The 23,945-nt window shown below is 42.1% G+C and overlaps 1 protein-coding gene across 3 annotated transcripts in view; it reads right to left on the reverse strand.

Annotated features, from left to right (window-relative positions):
* CCNY (cyclin Y) overlaps positions 1 to 23,945 on the reverse strand; it is a 210,989-nt gene that overhangs the window by 152,679 nt on the left and 34,365 nt on the right. The window contains exon 2 of one of the 3 annotated variants that reach the window (XM_005291017.5): positions 2,012 to 2,151. The exons of the other annotated variants lie outside the window; for them this stretch is intronic. The gene's annotated coding sequence lies outside the window, so the exon portion shown is untranslated. The remainder of the gene's footprint in view (positions 1 to 2,011; positions 2,152 to 23,945) is intronic. 3 annotated transcript variants of the gene reach the window in all.

Below are 23,945 nucleotides of genomic sequence, written 5' to 3' on the forward strand. Positions count from 1 at the left end.
CAGTAAATGATACCGTATATAACTTTATTTAGTCCACACCTAAAATATGGGCACACATCCTCAGAATTTGGAACATCTGCACAAAATTCAGATTATGTACAATGGAATACGACTAACTGAATACCTCTCATACTGTTTTCATTTTATACTTCTTATACTATGCCATATATTTTCCACTTCCAAGTCCCTAAAAGAGTAATTTAAGGAGAATACAAAGAACAAATTAACAAGATAAAAGAAAGCATCATCCAAGGTAAGTTTTTCCCCTTCCTCTTCTAGTGTGCCTTCACTTTCCATATCTGTCTTCCAAATTTCAAACTCTCCAAGGCAATGAGCTTGGAGTCTTTAATTTTGAACAGGACAACTTTTAATCAGGTTGATTAGGTTATTTTTCATTTAAAATGTTATCACAGCAGCCTTTTTTTTTCTTTTTTGGTGGTGGTGGGGAGCAGGAATACAGGAAGCTAGAAGAGTAAGTGTAGGTTCTATTTTGATTACTTAAATTCTTAGGAGTTGTGTACATGGTCGCAACACAAAGGGGGTCAGAGTCAACACACTGTAGACTTGTATCTGAAGCTTTTTTTTTTTGCTGCACATATCGGCTTATTTCTGGGTATACCACCAATATTTCGAAGATGATACTGTTATAAAAATCATCTAAGGCAGGGGTCAGCAACCATTCAGAAGTGGTGTGCCGAGTCTTCATTTATTCACTCTAATTTAAGATTTCGCGTGCCAGTCACACATTTTAACATTTTTAGAAAGTCTCTTTCTATAAGTCTATAATATATAACTAAACTATTGTTGTATGTAAAGTAAATAAGGTTTTAAAAATGTTTAAGAAGCTTCATTTAAAATTAAATCAAAATGCAGAGCCCCCCGGTCAGGTGGCCAGGACCCAGGCAGTGTGAGTGCCGCCGAAAATCAGCTTACGTGCCGCCTTCGGCACGCGTGCCATAGGTTGTCTACCCCTGATCTAAGGCAAACAGAGGTATTTTATTGGCATGATTAGGACAGCTTTCATCCCAGTTTGACAGCATGCTTATGTCCAGCAAGATGAGCTATGCATGGAAGGCACAATTTGTCATTATTCTCAATTGCACACCTGACATCTGTTTTATAGCTCTTGGAAATCAATCAATCCATAAAGAGGATGTGAGAAATTCCCAGGTTGGGGAGGGCATCAAGGCATTTCTATAGCTGATCATATATTACTAAAGGGACTGCAAAAGGAAAACTTTGTTACCTTGTACATTTATCAGACAGTGTATTTCTACTCCATTTATTCTAAGTTGCTATTTGGTCAAGCAAACCAAATATCAAAGACATTACCGGACAAGTGACACACAAAACACAATATTATAGCCAAAGGCCAGATCCTGCTCCCATTCAACAGGAACAGGACAAAGCCCTACGCTTCCCTGATATAGCTTTCCATCTCAGAATCAAGAGAATTGTGCATACATAACTCCTCCCACATATATACATCTAAGCACAGTCTACTGTCTAGCCAGAAAACCACCCATGAGATTCATTTTTCCAGGCTGTCCAGATAAAATGTAGGAAAACTGTTACATGTCTTACCAAAGAGAAAAATTAAAATGATTTTAAAATACAACCTTTATAATATTTAAACCTAAGCCATAACTAATAACTATTTGCAGTTCAACCACATTAAACCAGAAACATTCAGAGCCACATTTTCAAACTTGGAAACAGAAAGTTAGGTTCCTAAATCAAAGTGTGCTGGCTGTCTACAACTCCTGCTGAAATAATAAAGTGACCAGTGCACCTCTGAAGATGTTGAGGGGGGGGAAAAAATGAATTTAGAAAGAAGAGAGAATTAAAAACTCAAGTAGCTAAGACATAGTCTAACAGCATGTCAAAGATTTTAAGACACAAAAGAGTACCAGTCTCTTCTCTTTCTCCCTACACAGGGACACTAACATTCAACATCTATAATAATTGCTATTAAAAAAAAGTCACCAAAGAGCATCAATTGCCCACCTACCTTTATGTAGCTGTGAGCCATTGACCCAAAATTCTAAGTTTACAGAAGTATATGTTAGAATAGCACTGATTTTTCTTCACACTTCAAAGTGTTGACAAAGCATATTAGTACTCATTTACCAATCATGAGTGGTCAGCCATCTGAAAAAGAAAAATAATTGGAACTAGCTTCTCTGGATTAGCTTGGCTCAATAATCAAAAAAGCTAAACGTTACTGACCCATATGGTGGGAGCTGTGAGGGTTGATAGATAGTTCACTTTCGAGAGTCCACTGCAAAGTTTAAAATAAAGTTAAGTGTAGCCATCTCAGCTCAAGTCCCTAGAAAACATCATCCAACATCACTAAATTCAATTTATTTAATTGGCAACACCGGGCACTTCCTGGTACAGAGTATGGGAAGAATAATATAGTGCTTCTCTGAATAAGGATACTGTAGGAAAGAGTGTTAGAAACCTCACAGTGCAGCTAGTTTTTGTACACCATGCCTTCATTTGGTCTCAATTCCTTAGAACAACCGTCATCATTTCATTGCCTTCAGGGTTATAATTAGCTAGGTTTATAATTAATGCCACTTTAGTTAAACTGCATATGGTAAACCAGCAGGAATGAAGAGTAAATAACAAAACCTAGGTTTAAAAAACATTAAGATTTCAACAAAACTAATAAATTTTTATAAATGCAACAAAGATTAACCTGACATCATCTCAGTGTTTATCTTAATTAGGATTTTTCTACCGTAATAGTTTTCATTCAATTTTAGATGATATGTTTAAATCTTATTGTTCAGGTTTTGTTAGTTTTACCCATAGGGGAAAGGAAGAGGGGCTAGAGGAAGGGAAGAGGGGGCAGGGGACTCTCAGATTCACAGAGATTTATACAAGGGAAGTTCATTTTACAGACAAGAGTGAAACAGGTTTCAGTCTTGTCCCTGGCTCTGAAGAATGGAGTGGTTGGTTGTCGGGAGCTGACATGCCTTACTCATGTCTTACACTTGTGGAGAAGAATTCTCTCCCCGCCCCATTTGTTTAAATACGTGAGTAACCAATTAGGCAACTGTCAAGTCTACCACACATTTCACGTTAAACAGCAAGGATTAAAAATGAAGATGAAAGACACTCAGTCTGTCCTGATGGAGGAGATGGGAAAGTGTCACCATGTTCTGAGAAAAATTATACTTGGGATGTTAGCAAGGGCGAATGGCCTATATTTTTGCACCACTGGCCCTGACAACAAAGTAGTAAGAGATACTGATAATGGGTGATTGATACGGAGCACTCTTGTCCTTCTGGACCTACTGGAATATATGCTAAAAAGAGACTAAGGAAACTGGGAGAAAGCCACACAAATTGAAGTACAAGCGTGTCTCTTCACTTCGTTCTCCTCCGTGAAAACTCTTCTTAACTATCAGCATAGGCCAGGTATCCCAAACAGATCGACTCAAAATCTAATGAAAGAACTAATCTAGGGCAAAGGAAGGCTGACAATCTCTCAGCTCTAGCTAGAAAAAGAAGAGAGGAATAAACATTGTGACAAAGTTCCTCCTCTGCCTTGGTGGGTCCTGCGCTTATTGGCAGATTTGCTCGCCTCAGAGATCTTCCCCTCTGGTGGAATCCACAGTTCGGGTTAACTCCTCCTGTGTCTGATCAGGAGTTGGGAGGTTTGGGGGGAACCCAGGCCCGCCCTCTACTCCGGGTTCCAGCCCAGGGCCCTGTGGATTGCAGCTGTCTATAGTGCCTCCTGTAACAGCTGCATGACCGCTACAACTCCCTGGGCTACTTCCCCATGGCCGCCTCCAAACACCTTCCTTATTCTCACCACAGGACTTTCCTCCTGGTGTCTGATAACGCTTGCACTCCTCAGTCCTCCAGCAGCACATCCTCTCACTCTCAGTTCCTTGCGCCTCTTGCTCCCAGCTCCTCACACTTGCACAACAAACTGAAGTGAGCTTCTTTTTAACGTCAGGTGCCCTGATTAGCCTGCCTTAATTGTTTCCAGAAAGTTCCTGATTGTTCTGGAACCTTCCCTGATACCTTAACCCAGGGAAAAGGGACCTACTTAATCTGGGGCTAATATATCTGCCTTCTATCACTCTCCTGTAGCCATCTGGCCTGACCCGGTCACAACATATATAACAAGCTCCCTGCTTTACTTTATTTCAATTTTGGTTTCTATTTCTTCCGACATGCAAGAACTAGCAAGAATCTATAAAACCCAAATATAAGACAATGAATGTTACTAAAAATATTTATTCTAGAAAAATTCTGAACATCTCCTTGTAAATGTACATCAGACAGCCTAAAAGACACATTCCTAATGAATTTCTTTCGAGAAGGTCAGACTGAGCACTCCTAATACCAAGCCTTTCAAACAAAAACTTTAGTAACGTTAGTCTTTTCCCCACACATAATTAAATTAATAAATAAACAAACAAGCTAGTTTAAACTAGATTGTAGGTCAAAATATGGCAAGCCCCTTAGCTACTTAATTTATTTCAGTTATACACGTGCAATAAAGTCTCCAGACTCTTGAATACTTCATTTTGTTTATACATTTTGAAAAAACTATATTTGCTTCTGGGCTGTAAAATTAGATATCAAGTTCTAGCACCAACAAAAACTTGGTTTAAATTGTGAAGAGTTACCAAAGCCATAACTGTAATAGAACAAATACAAGTGAAAACAGTACTGCTGATGAACCTTAAAATGTCTATCAGGAACCAGTGACCACCTCCAATAATATTAAAGTCCTCACAGTGATGTCAGTTGTATGCAGGGAAAAAGTAAAGACATCTGAAAACGAAGCTTCAAGTGAAGTGGATCCAATAGTTTCAAATTTTGGTCAGTCAGTAAGGCCCCGATCCTGCTAACACTTTTGCATGTCAATAGCTTTACAAACATGATCAATCATAGCAAGTTTAATGGACATAAAACACATATCTAAAGTTAATCACATGCACAAGAGTTTGCCGTGTTAGAGCCTGAATTTATAACCAGCCCAGAATTATTTTGCAGAGTGTTCAAAAAGTTGTGTGCTTTAGTAACATATCTTCCCTCCCTCTGCCCCACTCTGCACCCATATCTACCACAAGTAGGACCAGAATAACCCAGTGTTATTCTGGTCCTCAGTTGTGCACTACCTCCCATTCTTCACCTCTAATCATAATGTAGAACTGCTCCCCAATAAATAAATAAATAAATAAATAAATAAAAAAGGATTGCAGCACCCCTTTCAAGTTTAACCTCCCTCTCTTCAGAGCCTGCCCTCTTTGATTAGCACCTACAATCCTCTTCACCCCTTCTCCCAGTGACCCACACACACAACTCTGGTGTCTTCCTTTCCCCAAAACACCTATTCATTCACCCACCATGCTGCTCCTCTGACGTGTCTAACATTCAGCTACATCTCACTGCCTAAACTGGCTGGCGCTACTGTGGTTGCTAAAGTCATTGGGGCAAGATAATCACCCATCAAGGTCTTCCTGTTATCCACCCTGCTCCTCTTGCTGGTACTGTTCACCCAGCTGCCATTCCAGAATAGCAGCCCTAAAATCTCTAGCCCCAGGCCTCGTGTCCCTATTGGTTTAGATTATCCTGACCACAAGATCTTTCTGACATAAGTAATATTTGTGACTTTGCATTCTATATGATTTCATGAAAATATGCGAATGAGTGTAAATATAATGGAATATGCTTCATACAAAAGGTCTCTTGTCAGGTATCATTACAAAGCTTATACAGTCGAATTTTGCATAAGTCGGGAACATATACCCAACAATTACGCGCACAAAAAAAAAAAAAAAAAAAGCTTACGGAACATACGGAACTTTTTCCGTAAGTGCGGATTTGCGCAAGTTGGGTTTGCATAACCCGCGGAGCGTCTGTAATCTACTGAGTGTGGTCATCCTATTTGTATAAATGCATCACTCTTGTATCTGAAACTAGAAATATAAAATATAACTCTGAGGTCCTATTGTAGTTATGCAAAGTGTGGGCTATTAATGGTGGTTTGGAATCTTGATGGCTCCCATTAACCAGGACAATTGACTGTAGATGGCTCTGTATTATTTGTAAGTCTTCCTGTGTACATGTGTGCTGGCAAGTGGGTAATGATGTCTTACAGTGACATATGATCATGTCACCTGAACTGGAATCCATCTTTAACCTGGTGTTTTTCCATTTAGAAAGAGGGGTGGGAATCCAGAGAGGAACAAAGGATTCCCGCCTTATGCAAAAGATATACAAGTGGGTGGAACAAAACAAAGGAGGTGGTCATCATGAGAAATCCCTAAGCTACCACCTGAGCTGGAACGAGGGCTGTACCAGGGGAAAGGATTATGCCCAGACTAGGAAGGTGTCCAATCTATGAAAGAAACTTATTGAAACGTGGATAGTTCTCTGAAAATGTCCACGCAGTGTGCAGAGGCGGTCAAAAAAGAATAATTAAAAAAGGGGATAGAGAATAAGACTGAGAATATATTATTGCCCTTATATAAATCGATGGTACGCCCTCATCTCGAATACTGCGTACACATGTGGTCTCCTCATCTCAAAAAAGATATACTGGCACTAGAAAAGGTTCAGAAAAGGGCAACTAAAATGATTAAGGGTTTGGAACGGGTCCCATATGAGGAGAGATTAAAGAGGCTAGGACTCTTCAGCTTGGAAAAGAGGAGACTAAGGGGGGATATGATAGAGGTATATAAAATCATGAGTGATGTGGAGAAAGTGGATAAGGAAAAGTTATTTACTTATTCCCATAATACAAGAACTAGGGGTCATCAAATGAAATTAATAGGCAGCAGGTTTAAAACAAATAAAAGGACGTTCTTCTTCACGCAGTGCACAGTCAACTTGTGGAACTCCTTACCTGAGGAGGTTGTGAAGGCTAGGACTATAACAGAGTTTAAAAGAGAACTGGATAACTTCATGGTGGTTAAGTCCATTAATGGCTATTAGCCAGGACGGGTAAGGAATGGTGTCCCTAGCCTCTGTCTGTCAGAGGGTGGAGATGGATGGCAGGAGACAGATCACTTGATCATTGCCTGTTAAGGTTCACTCCCTCTGGGGCACCTGGCATTGGCCACTGTCGGTAGACAGAATACTGGGCTAGATGGACCTTTGGTCTGACCCGGTACGGCCTTTCTTATGTTCTTATGTAAACATCTCTGAGGGTGAGATTTTGTTTGTATTCAGTTTTCTTACTGGATTAAACATAGACTGGTGTGTTCTATTTTGTTTTACTTGGTAATTCACTTTGTTCTGTCTGTTATTACTTGGAACCACTTAAATACCACTTTCTGTATTTAATAAAATCACTTTTTACTTATTAATTAACCCAGAGTATGTATTAATACCTGGGGGGGAGGGGCAAACAGCTGTGCATCTCTCTCTATCAGTGTTATAGAGGGTGAACAATTTATAAGTTTACCCTATATAAGCTTTATACAGGGTAAAACGGATTTATCTGGGATTTGGACCCCATTGGGAGTTGGGCATCTGAGTGTTAAAGACAGGAACACTTAAATTGCTTTCAGTTAACTCTGCAGCTTTGGGGCACGTGGTTCAGACCCTGGGTCTGTGTTGGAGCAGACTGGCGTGTCTGGCTCAACAAGACAGAGTGCTGGAGTCCGAAGCTGGCAGGAAAAGCAGGGGCAGAAGTAGTCTTGACACATCAGTTGGCAGTTCCCAAGGGGTTTCTGTGATCCAACCCGCCACAATATTTAAGAATCCTGAGTCTCCTCCTCGCTGCATTACACAGCACCTGCAAATATTAGCAAACAGGCCTCAGGAGAAGCTAGAATACAGTATAAGCAAGAGTTAATGTAGAACATCTCATTTTTCTCTTTGTTCTTGCTTTATATTTCCACGCAGTCTTCTTCCAATCTTCAACAGCCTCCTTTTTTCTTTTTTCCAATACAGCCTCTGTGACTAGTGCCTTCATTCATGCCATTGCTACTTGCTTTCCCACAACGAAGTCTAGGAATGCTGGCCATCATCCAGCTGCCACTGCATCAGCTCAATGTCATTCAAACATCCTCTAGATTTTCCTTCCCTATACACAGCAAACTTGCCCACAACCCCACACTCATCCCTGCTACCTCTGTCTAGGGTAGCCTAATTGCCTGCAGATTCCCTACGCTCACTGCAGAACATTACCTCATGAGTAAATGATTGAGACTTTTAGCCCATAATGTGAACAAATAGTGAGTCAGCCCAACCGAAAAGGGGAACTGTAATCAAAACCACAGATTTAGCACACACAAATCAGAGCTATGACCAGCTGATGAATTGCTGAAGTATGCCCTGTGAAGCTACCTAGTTCTTCATTATCTTCTTAATGACACAGAAGGAAAGCACTCTTCTTCTGTTGGTGAAACTGAACTTACTAAAGTTGGTGGTGGAGAGAAGAAAGGTTACATCTGCAGAGCAGCAAAGCAGAAATTCAATCCCATAACCTCTTAGGCAAAAAGCAAAAAAAAGTGAAAGTGTTATACTTCCCTCACTCTTTCTCCACCAAGTAAGTGCTGGAATTTCCTAAAAAATAAGAAGAGCAAAACAACTCTAACTAAAATACATCCAAAAGAGCCAATCACCCCTTGGCTCGGTTCCAGGCTGAGAGGAAAGTAAACGCCAGAGAGAGCAAACACTGTGAAGGAGTGGACTGTTTTCAGGCAAGAAAGGTCACACGTTGTCCATAAATGTGCTGAAGCAGAAGAGTTCTAAATGTCTCTGAGAAAAAACAGCTTCTTTGGTCAAAACTTCCTACTGTTTACATTGTATGTTCCCATTTAAAAGGGCATTATATTTACAGTTTCCCAAGTATATGATACAGGCCTGCGCTGACCTCCACCATACCACCCTAGGACAAGAGAAAACACTTGCATATTAAAAAGGACTCAGGGTTTGCATCAACATTCAATCAATCAATCCCTAAGAGATAAAGGAATTTCTGCAGTTTGCTTTCAATCTAAGGGGTCATCTTAAGCACGCTTGATCAGTCAGGCAAGTCCCTAAATGCTCAGAGCAAAAGAGGCCTGACGATGGAGTTAAAATACACCATTTTAATAGCAGCAGTAAAACAGGGTGGATTAAAAATAAATAAAGTTTTTTTTAAACAAATAAATCAGATTTTTTTAATTTAAAATCGGATTTTTTTTATAAAAATGCTTTTTGAGGGAAAAAAACCTATCTAAAGATAGTTTTAATTAAGATACATTATAGCTCCAAGATATCTCATCATGGAATAGAGATTATATTGTCTCATACTACAGAATTAGAAATTATATTTATGTAATGTTAAAGAAAAGTTTTGTAAATTACTTCCAATAGTTCATGGATTAGGGACCCAATATTAAGAAGTTCAACAGGCTTCTGTAAAGATTATTTAGGTTAATCTTTCTATCTACCCAATGGGACTCAGTCTAGAAGATACCATCAGAGATGCTTAGCTTTGCAGTTCTCAAACTGTGGATTGTGTCTCCAGAGGTAACATGCTTCTTAACAGCAAAAATGTTTGAAAATAAATAAATAAATAAATAAATAAACAAACAAACAGAGGTGAGAAATAACCGACCTCAACTCTATTGTCCCTCTACAAATTTGTCACAGAGTCAATCCCTTACCTCTCTCTAAAAGTGCAAAGTTTCAAAAAGTTCAATGAAAAGACAGCTACCTTTTCCATAACTGGTGTCCTTCAAGATGTGTTGCTCATGTCTATTCCACAATAGGTGTGCGTGCTCGCCATGTGCACCGGCAGTTTTCCCCTAGCAGTACCCGTAGGGGAGCGCCCCTTGCGACCCCTGGAGTAGTGCCTATATGGTGCAGTATAAGGGGCGCTGTGCACTCCCCCCACCCTCAGTTCCTTCTTGCCAGACAACTCCGACAGAGGGGAAGGAGGGCGGGATGTGGAATAGACATGAGCAACACATTTCCAAGAACACCAGTTACAGAAAAAGTAATGGTCTTTTCTTCGAGTGATTGCTCATGTGTATTCCACAATAGGTGATTCCAAGCTATATCTGTTGATGGTCGGTAGGAGTTCACAAACTCTCAGGATGGAGCACAGCCCTGCCGAATCCGGCGTCTTCCCTGGTCTGGGAGACAAATCACATAATGCGAGGTGAACGTGTGAACCTAAGACCACGTGGCAGCCCTGCAAGTGTCCTGAATGGGGACATGGGCTAAAAAAGGCAGCCAATGAGGCTTGCACCCGAGTCGAGTGCGCCCTTACAATTGACAGCGGAGGGATTCCCGTCAGGTCATAACAGGCATGGATGCACAAGGTGATCCAGTTGGAGAGTCATTGAGTGGAGATCGATCGGCCGACCCCTCATGCATTCGGCCGAGGCGATGAACAGCTGCAAAGCCTTCCTGAATGGCTTAGTCTGCTCCAGGTAAAAGGCCAGAGCCCATCTCACATCTAGCATGTGGAGGCGACGCTCCTCACTGGACGCCTGGGGCTTGGGGCAAAGGACTGGCAGGAAAATCTCCTGACCCATGTGGTAGGCGGAGACCACCTTCAGAAGGAACGAAGGATGCGGTTGGAGCTGGACCTTGGCGGGCACAAAATATTTCCGTTCCGCCCTCTTAGAGATGGGGGGCAAGGAAGCCAGGGTTTGCCACAAGGCATTTGAAAATGTTGCCACCCCTTCATGGAATGGTAAGGCCATCCTGCCCGGTACAGAAGCCGACAGGACATTGAAGAGGGAGTCTGAGGGTTCCTCCACCTCCTCTGCCTGAAGGTTGAGGCTCAATGCCACCCTTTTCAATAGTTCCTTAGAAGGTGGGCGTTAGAGTTCTCCTGCGGAACATAGGAAGGAGGGGCCGTAATCGCCTCATCAGGGGAGGGCAAGGATGCAGGTGCGGTACTCTGGAGGTCCCATCACTTGGTCGCCCTCCAGGCACGGACCTGAAGATGCACGTCCCACCGACTCCTTTCTGGGAGGCTGGGAAAGCGAGGCTGACAGTCACTCCGAGGCTCCGGCCACCGAGGGAGCCTGTGTCGGGGGCCACGGGGCCCATTGGTACCACGGTGCTGGCCAAGGAGCCCGGTGCCACTGCACCTGCTGTGGCACTGGTGGAGCAGGCTGTTCAACCTGACTAGCCTGTCCCATCAACTGACGACTACGAAGGGAGGCCAGGCTGGCGTACAACCTGCCGCTGTCCCTGGACTGGGAGGAGCGCTGGCATTGGAAACAGTGCCGACCATGAGACAGTGATCCTCACATGGAGGAACGGTACCACCGGTAGCAGCTGCTCTGCGATCGGCACCAGCAGGCAGATCCGCGATGGCGAGGGACCAGCAATCGATGCCCAGGATTGTGGGAGTGGTGCCGCAGTGGGGTCCTGGAGCGAGATGAAGAACAGGGACGGCGTCGATGTCCATATCACGATGGGCTACGGTAGCCTCTCTGAGACAAGGACCTCCGGTGCAGTCTGTCTCGGTCTCGACAGGGCCTGGTCCCTTTGCGAGGTCTACGATCCCTCGAGGCGGAGCGGTACCTGGAACCCCTGTCAATCAGAACCCAGCCAAACAAGCTGGCGTGGGTTGATGGTGACCGGTGTGGACTATGCACGGGACAGTCGCTGAGCGGCGAACAGCGTCGGGAACCTTCCCTCAACCGCGAACAGTACCAACCAGGAGGCGACTGTGGTGATCCAAGCGGTGGCTTGCCTCCGGATAGGGGAGCCAATGGTGGCAGTGCCTCTGGTACCGGCAGAGACATAACGTTCCGGGCCGCTTGCAGGGTCTCCAGCGTGGGGTACCCAGACATCCGGGGAAGCCTGCACCGACTGGGCCGGGCTATTCCGCTCAACCTGAGTCAGAGGCCTGGAGGCTGACAGGGATCGAGAACTGCCCAACAAGGGTCTAGTCTCTCCCCCAGTCTTGCTCCAGTGCCTCAGTGGAGAAGACCTCTTCTTGGCATGCCCTGCAGACAGGAAGGGGTGCTGACTGGTGGAAGGCACCGAAGGGTCGCCACACACCAACGCTGGGGTACCCGGTGCAGACTCGGAGCGCCACACCGGAGTCGGGTCAACGCCGACTCCATCAAAATGGCTTGGAGCCGAATGTCCCTTTCTTTCTTGGTCCAAGGCTTGAAAGATCTGCAAGTCTTGCAGCGATCGCCGAGATGGGTTTCCCCCCACACAGCGTAAACAGTCCACATGCGGGTCACTCACTGGCATCGGCCGCCTGCAAGTGTCACACGACTTAAAGCTCGGGGCATGCCCCAACCCAGGCGCACTAAACTAAACTAACACTAATCTAAACTACTTCAACTACAGGTATTACCACTACGAAGGAACAAGAGTTCTAGAGGAAAGCTGCAGACGGGTGGAGCAGAGCAGTTCTGATGCACCTTCACTGGCAGCAAGAAGGAACTGAGGGTGGGGGGAGCGCAGAGCACCCCTTATACCGCACCACAGAGGCGCCACTCCAGGGGTCACTATGGGCGCTCCCCTACGGGTACTGCTAGGGGAAAAACTTCCAGCACTGGAGCACATGACTAGCACGCACACCTATTGTGCAATACACATGAGCAATCACTCGAAGAAGAATAGAAGATTGTTGGGGGCAGAATAGATCTGGACAAGGAGAAGAAGTCTGGAGATAAATGTGAGAAGCTAGGGACATATGCTTGTTTTGTTAAAATATTATATGTTTGCTGTTGAAGAAAAAAAATCCAGAATACTTATTGTTGTAGTTTTAGTTCAAATAATTTAAATGTCTGTCTGGTGATAGTCTCCTCCTAATACAGCATGGCAAGAAAATCCTCCAAATAATGATTAACCTGTTGAATTGGAGGTATTTATGAAGTCATTGGGAGGTGAACTATCTGTTTCAATTAACTTTGGTAAATGAAATAACCAATCATTCATTTTCTGATATAGCTGTAAAACTAATCTGAAAAGTTTTCAAAATAAATCACTGTTTAAAAATGGATAATGTGTACCTTCTAAAATGAAACCTACATCTATCTCTGAGTTGTGAAGAATATGTATTAAGGTTATAAACAACCAACAAGAATGCACTTTTATGTAGAAAACCATGATTAAACCAAGTCTTCCTGACTAGAGATTTAAATCATGATAATCCACCCTGTATTAAAATATTAAAACTGGTCATAAATAGTGAGACGGATTGGATCACAGAAACCCCCTTGGGAGCTGCCACCCAATCTGCAAAGACTACCCCTGCTCCTGTTTTCCCTGCCAACTCAGGACTCCAGCACCCTGTCTTGCTGAGCCAGACACTCCCGTCTGGCTCCAGACACAGATCCAGGGTCTGAATCACTTGTCCCAAAGCTGCAAGTTTACCTGAAAACAGCTCACAGTAGTGTGCTTGTCTTTAGCATTCAGATGCCCGACTCCCAATGGGGTCTAAACCCAGATAAATCCGTTTTACCCTGCATAAAGCTTATGCAGAGTAAACTCAAATTGTTCGCCCTCTATAACACTGATAGAGAGATATGCACAGTTGTTTGCTCCCCCAGGTATTAATACATACTGAGTAAATTACTAAATAAAAAGTGATTTTATTAAATACAGACAGTAGGATTTAAGTGGTTCCAAGTAGTAACAGACAGAACAAAGTAAGTTACCAAGCAAAATAAAATAAAATGCGCAAATATATGCCTAATCAAACTGAATACAGATAATCCCACCCTCAGAGATGCTTCAGTAAGTTTTTTCTCAGACTGGTCACCTTCCAGGCCTGGGCCCAATTCTTTCCCCTGGTACAGCTCTTGTTGCAGCTCAGGTGATAGCTGGGGATTCTTCATGATGGCTCCTCTCTTTCCTTGTTCTCTTCCACCCCTTTATATATCTTTTATATAAGGCGGGAACCCTTTGTCCCTCTGGGTTTCCACCCCCCTCACTGGAAAAGCACCAGGTTAAAGATGGATTCCAGTTCAGGTGACATGATCACATGTCACTGCAAGACTTCATTACTCACTTGCCAACACACACATATACAGGAAGAGTCACAGGTAAATACAGCCATCTGCAGACAACGCGAGTATTCCAAACCATCCTTAATGGCCCACACTTTACATAATTACAATAGGCCCTCAGAGTTATGTTTTATATTTCTAGTTTTAGATACAAGAGTGGTACATTTCCACAAATAGGATGATCACACTCAGCAGATTATGAGCCTTGTAATGATACCTTACAAGAGACCTTTTGCATGAAGCATATCCCAGTTACATTATATTCACTTATATTTTTATAAAACCATATAGACTGCACAACGTCACAAATACAACATTAAAGATAAAAGCAAAAAAAGTTAAAGCATGGATACGCTCCCTCAAGGTGAGGGGAAGGTATTTAATAAAGCATCTTAGACAGAAGTTGATAGGTAAAGAATGACTCTCTTACACAGGAGATGGAAAAAGGGATCATCATTTCTTTGTGCACCCACAAAGTTAAAATATTTTTATCTTAATTTTTTTGCAGATACATACATTTACAGACATCTATAAATCCAGCACATATTACAGCGAAGATAGAAGAGAAAGAGTTTTAAATGTGCTGCATCATGTAACTCCCAATATCAGTGGCCTCTTGGGAACAGACACCAATTTTAAAAAATTCCTTTTTAATGAAGCCAGATCCTTATATAATTATTTTAAAAAGTTAATATCATCCCTCATTAAGTGATTTTTCAAATCCAATTACTTAAACTCTGTTTTCTAAAAAATACAGGACTCTACACAACAATGAGGGGGAGAGGGGAAAACAATTCATATGTAATATGAATTTAATTTAATATGTAGTCACATATTAAAAGTTTCACCATCAGATCCTGATCCAAAGCTCACTGAAGTCAATGCAACACGCAAGTCTTTTCACTGACTTCAATAGACTTGGTCAGGCCATTATAGATGGATAGGAAGAGAAAAATGTGACATACTCAAAACATTACAAACCTAATGGGTTTAGTAGATATTTTTAATGTTTAATATTGAATATTAATTTTACAAACCCAATGAGGAAACTAAAGAGGGGTGAAAATCTGTTATTAGTATTAACTCCTTGAATAGGACAAATATTTTTAGTTCTTAAAGCAGTGAGAAGGGACAATATACAATAGTTCTCATTAATCCACATTATCAGCTCAGAATACAACAAATCCTTCTATGGAAATCTCTTGTTGGACAAGTCCAATATAGAAACAGATGGGTAGGAATTACTTCCTATGGTTCCTTTATTAAGTCAAGAAACATTATACCACTCCCCACTTCAGTGCACAACCACTGCTTTCTATAAGAGGAAAATCCATCAGAATCTTCTTATTTTGTTGTAACCTCCTCATAGGTTTCTCATATGAATACTTCCCAGGTTTACAAACAGTCACATAAAAAGACTATATACATGTCTGCCTTGTCAGAAATCATGACATGGACAATTTTCTCACAGTGTTGCACATGCTTATTTTGCACAGCAAGCCTGGAAGTGGCAGGATTTTTATGTAGCTCATACATTGCCCCTCACTGTCAGACCTGAGTAATAAACTATAATGCAGTTTATGGCATAAACTGCCTTTCACTAGCCAGTTCTCATTTAAATGAGTTTTTTCCTCAGTGCTGCAATACACCATAAAGTATCCATGACTGACCGATCTCTGTAAAACTTTATGGCTGTCAAAACTGAAAGATTAATTAAATCACTCTTCTACATGTGTCTCAGGGTTGCCCTGAATTAAACAAATTCTGATGTGAAATAGATGCTAACTTCACACATTATTCACACTAAGATCGCTCCAATCCATACATTGCATATCTTTGACAATACTGTACTTGATAAATGTAAAAACACAGATTATTTTTTAAGTTCTGACTGAGGGTAAATGTTGTTTAGTTCGGAACAGAAGTCCTTAACCCTAACTCATAGAACACAAACATAGGTGAATACGCCCTTGAGAAAGCCATGTATGGTACTGCATATGCAAAGTAACAGACTTTGGCTTTTTGGAACCGTCAACTAGGGTTTTGTTTTGTTTGTTTGTTTTGTTTGTTTTCTTAAAGCCACAAAAAAAAAAAAAAAGAAGAATGCTACGTTACTTTTCAGTAACCGGGTTATCACCGCTACATGTAAACTGGCATCAGGTGGAATCCACTGTTTCCCTCATGCTAGACATTTGAATTCCTCTCTGACATCTGAGAACACATCTATCAGTCATAAATTAAGATATTCATCTTATGCCTGACAATGTGCAGCTGCATGAAGAAGTCCATTCTTCACTCCGATACCGCCTGTCTGGTAACATCTCTCACTTATTGATTCCATTCACTTTTCAGAATGGAGCAACAACTTTAGGGTTTGTTTTTGTAAACATCAGAGCACATCTCAATCTTATCTGATGAAGGTTAAGTCATGGGAGATGCTCAAGGAGGTTTTGGACAGAAATCACTTCAACACCACCGAATCAATGCTTGTCCAACCCCACTCCCAGAGACATCTTATTCTGGACCGAAGCAGAAAAGCCATTCCCTCAGGAACATCATCATCATCTCTTGTCAATCACAGAAAGAAAAACTCTTCACATCCAGAAAAGCCATTTAGGGAGTGGATGTGGCAAAAAGGAAGAACTCACCTTATGTAAGTTCTGAATGCATTTAACTTTTTTCCTAAGTATGAAAAACAGAAGGAGGAAAAAAAAAAAGCAAGACTAGGAAAGAAGGCTGGGGTAGCAACACCATATTTCTGCTCTTTGTCTCTTGCTTCCAGTCAGTCCCAGAATGGGCTGAGAAGGACATAAAAAGGGCACCTCAGGTCATGGCAGAATAGCAGAGAGCATTGTGTGAAATGTATTCTACAGGGTCTCTATTGTGGGCCCATCCCCAACTAGTTTCCAAAAGGAATGAGGCAATAACTCAGTATGCCCAAATGGCAAAGAAAGAAAAGACGTACTGAGTCTGCCATTGTAAAATGGTGACTGACAAAGCTCTGTAATGGGGCATTCTCTGACTGCAAAATACAAAAGGCAATATCAGAGATGGGACTATCCAATGAGGTTGATCCCCTTTTGCCCATGTGCATCGCATCAGAGAGATTGCACCTTTGTAAAACAGCGGTGATACAGCAAACATCCCTTCTTCCATTTTACCTAGGGTCCCACAAGATATCAGGCCAGCCCTGTGGCTTGACAGTCCCCAAGACTGAAATTCTCTAGAGACTGAACAGTTACAGTACAGACAGAAGCAGAGCAAGTGTCTTCTCCCTATCATTTAGGATTACCATACGTCTGGATTTTCCCGGACATGTCCGGCTTTTTGGGCTCCAAATCCCCGTCTGGGGGGAAATCCCCAAAAGCCGGACATGTCCGGGAAAATCGGGACATGCAGGGCCGGCGGTGCCGGGCCGGGGGCCAGCAGTGCTGGGCGGGCCTGGGGTGCTCGGCCGGGGGCTGGCCCGGGGCCGGCACCCCAGGGCCTGAGCCAACCCAGGCTGGAGACGCCGGGGGGGGCCAGGCTGGGCCGCGCCTCCTCCCCCCACCCCTCCCTTACCTGCTTCAGGCTTCCCGCGAATCAAATGTTCATGGGAAGCAGGGAAGGGGGCGGAGACTTTGGGGAAGGGGTGGAGTTGGGGCGGGGGGGGGGCATGGGTGGGGCTGGGGGCGGGGCCCCATGGAGTGTCCTCCTTTTGGACACTCAAAATATGGTAACCCTACTATCACTTCAACTATGAGCTGGAGAAAGAGAGAGACTGGGGATAAGTGCCCACACCCCCACTAATTATAAAAGAAAAGGAAGCTGCTTACTGAAAGTTTTATGCAAAAGAGCAACATTGCTGCAGAAATGGTTTAGCTACTTTACAGCTATTACAAATCTTGTCACTTTGAAATCTTTCAGACATTTCCAGTGTGCAGCATTCGTATGCAATTTCGTAACATCACAACTTTACTAAGGAAATTACTTACGTGCAGTTGAAAACCACAGTTCTAAATATCAGTTCCACTGAAATTAAGTAACTGGCACATCGTTTTAAAGCAGAGGAGTAAAATGATTACACTAGAAATTCTATCCACCACATACATATTGTGGCAGACAGTAAAATAAGTCATCGGGCTCCATTCTGCTATGGCTTTAATGATATGAGCATTTATCTATTAGAATCAGCTTCTATGCACATTAAGAGCAAATTTAGAGAGACACACTGTGATGGGTACCTGTGGATTAAAAAAGCAGGTTGCCTTAAAAGGGATTATGGTGTTCACATAAAAGAATGTGTGTCATCAATTTATCTGGAATTAACTCAGACTTCAGGATTTGCCAGAATTTAAAGTGTTTAAAAGTCTGTAAATAATTAATCCAGTAAAGAAAAATAATCTCTTAAGGGTCTGGGTTAAACAGGGATTCGCCTTTTCCAACACAAGCAAAAATATGGATTCACAAAATACACACAAGCTCTCCTAACAGGAGGTTGGTGCTCCCTTAGAGAGACACGCTTTGTTTGTTCATTTCCTAACAATCCCAAAGTCAGAATCCAGCTGAAAGAGTGCTGAGAACAGACTGTGTTTTACAGAACCCAGCAACAGGCTGAAAAGGCTAGCCATTGTGTGTCACAAGAAAAAACAATTATCCTAATAATGTTGCTGATCAATGCAAATACAATGAAAGTCTTTCATATAAATTTAACACTTAAAAATACCCAATCTACATATACATCTTAGCCTGAGAGTAACATTTAATAAAAACATGATAAAACCCAAGTATTCTGTGGAAAAGGCAATGAAGTTATCAATTTGAATCCTCTGGATCATTTTATTGCCTCAGAGGGCACAGAGAAACAGCCAAGTTATTTATACTTTCAATACCCATAAGGAAATTGCATTAATGATCAAGTTCCTGTTTCTTAACCCACCAATATTGCCCTAGTAAATTATTTTAGTAGGATAATAAATATCCCTTTTGCATCAGAAGGTCTCTCTATCCCCACAAGCAACTTGCTACTTCTTTCTTCGGTTTAATACCACATAGCAGTGGTGCTGCAGTGGGGTAGGAGGCAGGCTAAACTAGATTCTAGGCATATGCACTGGGTGACCAATTTCACTAAATTATTTAACTTCCCTAATTTTTATCCCTCCGCACCCAGATTAGCATTCTCTCACTGGTTCACTCACATGCACATGCAGCAGTCAAGTTTTTATCCTCTACAAATCACATTTGTAGCAGACAAAAAAAGCCCAGAAAACAGAAATTAAGCTTCCTTCCAAAAATCTTGTCCACCAAGAGGCTGAATGGTTATGATAGCTGCAGACGGTACTCTCAACTCCACTCGACTCAAATAGCCAGTGGACAAACTCATGATCAAAATGCAACCTACCCAAATAGTTAAACAATGTAGTGTTGCTAGTCTCAGAGGCAAGGCCATGCCACTCAGGTATTTGAAGAGGTGAGGGAGAATTAACACACTCATATATAAGTTAGGTACAACACCACTACATTCACTATGTTGGTCCCAGAATATTAGAAAGACAAGGTGGGTGAGGTAATACCTTTTATTGGACTAACTTCCGTTGGTGAGAGACCAGCTTTGGAGCGTACACAGAGCTCTTCTTCAAGTCAGCATGCACAATAGCTACAGATGGCACTGGTAAAAACAATTAATTCTGCATATATGAATCTTAACATCTTTTTACAGCTCATGTTGGTACTGGGCAGACATGAGTGAGTATACTGTACTTATTCTGTTCACCACCATTGGTTTTGGGGGGCTGAGGAACATAAGGAAAAATGGAGGGGCAGGGGTGAATAAAGTGTTGCAGTTGGAAGAGGAAGCATATCTGCCTTATTATGACAACTGAAGAGCTGCTGACTAATCTCATATTTCTGACCTTTCATAGTTGTGTGGCCACAGAGATGAGAATGTACTGTAGCCCTTTGAATCTAGTTTCGTTTTATTTCAGTGGCATGAAAGCAAAACTGCGAGAATGAAAATAGTATTGTAATCATTTGATTTACCTTGCAAATTGATACTAAGTTTTTAAATTTAGGAATATAGCTTCCCTGATCAAAATAAAGGGTCTTAATAAGTATGTAACACATAAGAACTAATCTCAACTAATTTATTAACACCATACTTAAAAAGCCATACTTATTGCAAATAGCTTTTGAATATAATCACCAATCTTAACTGCATTTCTGTCAAGTGTTTTCAGAAGGACACAATCAACCTAAAATCTAGTTAATTTCAAAAAGTGAAATAAAAGTATTTTTAGGTACTGCAGCTGCCTGGAGTCCCCCTGAGGATTTTGTTTGTTTTAATTCATTATCACACTTCCCTGTTTTTAAGTGTTTTTCTATCCTGGCAGCTGGGAAAGAACCCAAAAGCAAGCAAAGGTCCGAAAGGACTCCCACTGACTTTGATGGGAGTTGGACTGGAATGTAAGGTCCTAATCCTGCACACACTTATGCACAAGTAGCTCTACTGACCTCAAGGAAGTACTCGTAGAATAAAGTTAAACACATGCATAAGTGTTTGCAGGATTAGGGCCTAACTGACTACACAAAAAACAGTGCTAACACATTCACTGTTTCTCAGGTATAATTTTCCCTGATTTACATGGGTCTTTCACACAGCAACAGGAGAGATTGGGGGGGGGAGGGGGGGGGGGGGAGAAGAGAGAAATCTATTTTAAAAAAAATGGAAAAAGCTCTTGTCAATATCTTGGACTACTTACAACTCACTTTATATAAAAAAAAGAAAAGCTGAGTAGATATCAAGCGGAGCCACCCTGAATGTATTTATCTCAAAATAGAATTAATATGTAACTAAATATTTACTCCTGCTCCATAATCTAAATCTCAGAGCAATTAAGCTCAAGGAGCTGTAACCCTGATTGATTTATCAGAGATACAGAAACAATTACAAACAAAATAATACTTTCTGCATCCTCAGACCTACCAATCTGTAACTCACACAGCGTATAAAGAAATCCCATCCAACAAAGAAAAATAGGGGCACTGCCCATCTTCTACATCTCAGGGGAAGCCAGACGCCCCCAAAAAAGTCAGAGGAGAGTTCAAAATTATAGTGCTAGGAGGGGAAAAAAAATATAAAGAACAGATGACATCCTAAAATTTTCCTATACGGAGGCCTTACCATGAGGTAGCCAAAGCCAAATTAAAATGTGTTTCAAGGGAATATGTTGTATTCTCTGCCTCGTAAACATCAGGAATACAGGGTCTGTGCCCTCAGAACAAAGTAGCAGACCCCACCGAAAGGCCCGGTGACATTCCACGTTACAGAGAGCCCAAGAACCAAAGCCATCAGGGAAGAGAAAATGACCTTCAGAACTGGGGTAGTGGCCAAAACCAATCACTGTGTCTTTCAAAGAGTTCACTAAAGCAGAAACTCTATTTTCTATATCCACTGCTACAGTATCATATCTGCTTTCAACTCTAGCCAAGTGACTCCATGAGTGAGAAAAGACAGATTTTCCCTCAGGGGTCTGTGTCAAAATCCACCCCTTCAAAGAAGGGAGGATTTAAGCAAAATGCTTTGGCAATAGAAAGAATCTGTAGCTTGGCATTTTCTGCTTTTTTCTTTTCTTTCCGTTACATAATAACTTGGTACTGTTATGTGTATCTTTGCTGAGAAAAAGCAAGAATTAGAGCTTGGCGTGAGGAGAAAAAACAAGGATCCGGAGGGCACTAAAATTTTGGTACTCTATTTGGATTTCTACTTGTTAATCAAGAAAGACGGGTAAATACAGCCCATCAGTGCAAGCTCAAAAGAGGACTACCACTGGATAAACAGGGAAAAGGAAGTTTCCTTTTAAACATGAATTAATTCATTTCCACGACATCGTTGAGGTGACCAAAGTGTTTAGCAGTAGAAGTATGGATTGCTTGGTTGAATGCTATCTGAATTTCAGCAGAGTGGTAGGAGTTTGTGAAGAAAACAACTGTATCAGTTTAGTAAAATCACAATAGTAACCAGAGCTGCCTGACTTAGCATTGAAGTTGAAGCACAAAAATAAATTTTTGTGCTTCAAGGTGCCTGAACTTCACTTCTTTACGACAAACCTAAAATAACTGTTTGCTGATAAAGTGCAAATACTAAAGTTAGGGTTACTATACATCCGGATTTTCCCAGACATTGCCTCTTTTATGATCCTCTGCCTTCTGTCCAGGTGGATTTTTTGAACAAGCAGCGATTTTTGATGAGCAGTCTTTGCAGCTCAGAAAGAGCCCTGACTGGCCTGCTTCCCGATTAGTCCCTCCCCTGCGTCCGCAGCTGATTGATCCATTCCCCTGAAGCCACAGCTGACAGATCCCACTCACCCAGGCCCTGGCTCCCAGCCCTGGGGAGGTGCCCCCACAGGGACGCTGACTGACAGCTGGTGCTGAGTCTTAGGTTTGCGCCAGCCGCCTTCCCACTGTGACAGGACGTGACATTGCCCCTCACATCCAGTGAGTACCCCGCAGCAGGTACCCCCTCCAGCATCTCCAACTGGATGCCTCCCAGTACCAACACACATATATCCTTCCTGCATCCCCCAAAAACCTCCTTCAGCACAACCCAAATGTACCCCCACTCCAGCTCCCCCTCCCCCTCCCCCATTCCGTCAGGGTCCTCTTTGTGGGAACCTGAAATATGATAATCCTAACTAAAATAATCCTTGTCACCTAGGCAGCTCTCAAAAGCCTTTAAACACCGTACATCCTACAGTTTTATACTGCTGCCCATCAAAGTAGTGTCTGAGCACCTTCTATACACAATAGCAATAGCAAAGTCCCTTGGATCATTCATACACCACTGAAACATAGCCACCTCGGAGTTAAAACACAACAAGCCACTTTGTTGCGTAGGGCTGCGTTTTCAGATAACGACTTCTCCATGAAGAAGAGACATGGTAAATATAAATTAGGCAGAATGTAATCCAGAAAACAGGATTTGCCCAAGGACCTTGTGTGACGTTGTGCAGTCTATATGGTTTTATAAAAATAAGATAAGTGAATATTATGTAACTGGGATATGCTTCATGCAAAAGGTCTCATTACAAAGCTTATAATCTACTGAGTGTGATCATCCTATTTGTATAAATGTACCACTCTTGTATCTAAAGCTAGAAATATGAAATATAACTCTGAGGGCCTATTGTAATTATGTAAAGTGTGGGCCATTAATGGTGGTTTGGAATCTTGATGACTCCCATTAACCAGGACCATTATCTGCAGATGGCTGTGTTTTACCTGTGAGTCTTCATATGTGTGTGTGTACTGGCAAGTGGGTGATAAAGTCTTGCAGTGACATGTGATCATGTCACCTGAACTGGAATCCATCTTTAATCTGGTGCTTTTCCAGTGAGGGGGGGTGGAAACCCAGAGGGACAAAGGGTTCCCGCCTTATGCAGAAGGTATAGAAAGGGGTGGAACAGAAAAAAAGAGAGAGAGGAGCCATCATGAAGAATCCCCTAGCTACCACCTGAGCTGGAACAAGAGCTGTACTGGGGAAAGAATTGGGCCCAGGCCTGGAAGGTATCCAGTCGGGAGGGGGGAGGGGGGGAGAATTACTGAAGCATCTCTGAGGATGGGATTATCTGTATTCAGTTTGATTAGACGTAGATGTGCGCATTTTATTTTATTTTGTTTGGTAACTTACTTTGTTCTGTCTGTTACTACTTGGAATCACTTAAATTCTACTTTCTGTATTTAATTAAATCACTTTTCACTCGTTAATTAACTCAGAGTATGTATTAATACCTGGGAGAGCAAACAACTGCATCTCTCTCTATCAGTGTTATAGAGGGCAAACGATTTATGAGTTTACCCTGTATAAGCTTTATGCAGGGTAAAATGGATTTATTTGGGTTTAGACCCCATTGGGAGTTGGGCATCTGAGTGCTAAAGACAAGCACACTACTGTGAGCTGTTTTCAGGTAAACCTGCAGCTTTGGGGCAAGTAGTTCAGACCCTGGGTCT

This window comes from Chrysemys picta, chromosome 2 (assembly GCF_011386835.1).
Source record: "Chrysemys picta bellii isolate R12L10 chromosome 2, ASM1138683v2, whole genome shotgun sequence".
Lineage (NCBI taxonomy): Eukaryota > Metazoa > Chordata > Testudines > Emydidae > Chrysemys > Chrysemys picta.